Source organism: Phaseolus vulgaris, chromosome 11, assembly GCF_000499845.2.
Source record: "Phaseolus vulgaris cultivar G19833 chromosome 11, P. vulgaris v2.0, whole genome shotgun sequence".
NCBI lineage: Eukaryota > Viridiplantae > Streptophyta > Magnoliopsida > Fabales > Fabaceae > Phaseolus > Phaseolus vulgaris.
This window is the reverse complement of record NC_023749.2, coordinates 32,053,285-32,055,704: the sequence shown is the minus strand read 5'-3', so window position 1 is coordinate 32,055,704 and position 2,420 is coordinate 32,053,285.

Sequence of the window (2,420 nt, the reverse complement as noted above, 5' to 3'; positions counted from 1 at the left end):
TCTTATCCTCTAATTCCTTGCAAAGTGAGGCACCGAGCTTGAATTTCTTACCATTTATTTCTCTCTCCCAAACTTCTCTCGCGGCCCAGGTCGCCTCTCGTCGTTGATATCGGCCTCTGCTACCTATCCTGGCTCTCCTGGTTGGATAGTAATTGTGTAAGTTCCCCTGCGATTTTTCAAACTACTCTCGTAACAATTTTGTTCCATCTTCTGGTCGGCTTTTATCATAATTATCCCTCCTTTGGATGAGGGTAACTTCATCTTCATTTGGGTGGTTAAGGCCATTGCGCCCAACCTATTCAGGGAAGGTCGTCCCAAAAAAGCAGGTTGTATGCGAAAGATGTATTGACGACGATGTACTTTACAATGATCGTCTTGACTGCACTTTCATTAGAAAAGGTCGTCCTTAGCTCGACATATCCTTGCAACTCCACCTGGTCATCTGCAAAATCGACTAGACAACCATCATAAGGCCTCAACTGATCAAGGGATATTTCTAAATTGGCAAATGTTCCCCAAAACATTACATCAGCCAAGCTCCCTTGATCAATTAGGACTCTGTGCACCTTTCATCCTACAGTGATAACAAATATTACTACTGGATCATCCTCATGGGGAAACACATCTTTCAGGTCAGTCGGACCTCCTCGTATCCAGGGACATCACTGCTCGGGCATATCGTTTATGTTTAGAGGTTGAGATTCTACCTCTAGAGAATCCTCCTGCAATGGTGTTCAAGTCCTCAAGGATGTGGTTTCCACTTTTGGCTCATCATGGCTAGCCTCGAGATATTCTTTTAAGAAACCCTTTTTTAACTAAATACGCCAGCTGATAACTTAGGGCGATGCATCGGTTGATGCCATTCCCATAGGCCTTATGAAAGTCACATTAGGTATCTCTTCGCTACCCCAAAAACCGATCTATCTTTTGTGGAAACTTTAACCTATCCGCTACCTCAGCCATGCCTATGAGTTCTTTGCAGGGTACTCGTAACCTAGGCCTGATTGTCATCTTCTCTCGGGCTTTTGTCTTAGGCACATCCTTCTTGGAAACATATGGGGCGTATCTCGGGTTCGTTCTTTTCTCGGTGGATGTTTCATTGCTTCTGGCGGAACGATCTCGACTATTTTCCTTTTACCTGGGCTTCTTTGACCGTGAGCTGTCATTTTTTTTGAGCACGACTTCCTCAGCCTTGATATGGGTTGTAGCTCATTCACGCACCTCGAATAACATTTTCGCCCGATTTCTAATTAACAAATCACTGAATGGGCTTGTTGTCATCCCTTTCACGAAAGCAATGACCATCATCTCCTCATCCTGAGTTTAAAGTCTTACGGAGACTACACAGAATGATTTATGTATTATTTGAGTGACTCCCCTTCCCTCTATTTGACGTCAAAAAGATCATACAATCGTAGGGGATTGACTTTATTAACTGAGAACTGCTCCTTAAACATTCTAGAGAAGTGAGGAAAAGAGGTGATGTGTCCATTCGGGATTCCACTAAACCATTGCACAATTGTACCTATGAATGTGCCCATGAACATCTTTCATCACTCTGCATCCGACCCCCGGAGATGATCATTTGAGCCCTGAACACTTTTAAATGATTCTTAGGGTCTTCCACACCAGAAAAAAGGGCAATATTGAGCGTGATATAATGGGGCGGTATAGGTTCCTCCATGATTTGTTGAGAAAACGACTTTGGGTCATCTCTTGATGACAAGTCTGGGGAACGTTCCCGGGTGGGACGTCAGCCATGACGGTGCATGTTCCTCCTTAGTTCCTTGTTGGCCTTGTGCAACTCCTCATTGGCTTGTGCATGCTCTTCCATAGTTCTTAGGGAAGCTTCAATCTCTGTCATAAGGTGTGCCTAGCTCAATCGCGTTTCCTCACGAAGGCATTCTTGATCAGCTCGGGCTTTTGCTCATAGTCGTTCTTACTCGACCATGGCTTCTTCCCGAATTCGCCCTTGCTCACGTCGGTACTCTTCATTTGCCTCTTGGAGAACTCTCATGGTTTCCATAATTTGTTGCAAGGTTGAGGCCTCGCCCCCTTCGGATCCTTGTGTTCCTTGTCTAGTACTTTTCATCGCGTCAGATTGCTCAGCTGTAAACGCGAGTGGGATCAATTTTAATTGTGCCTTGTGGTGGGCGCCAAATGTTCACGTCTGCTGACTTTGGTAGGACCATGGTAGTGGACTCCGAGTTGAATCGGCTTTACTTGATGTTGTTGAACCGAGATGCTAGTGCTTTATGACGAGGGGAGCTCCACCTGTTGATCACACTCCAACGATTAATTCAGTGAGAGCATTCAAACTATGATATCTGAATAAAAACTCTGTATCAGTGTAAAGTTCTAAAACAAATTATGTTAAGATAGGCTTTCCTTTTTATAGACTTTCCTTCAACAATTTCATC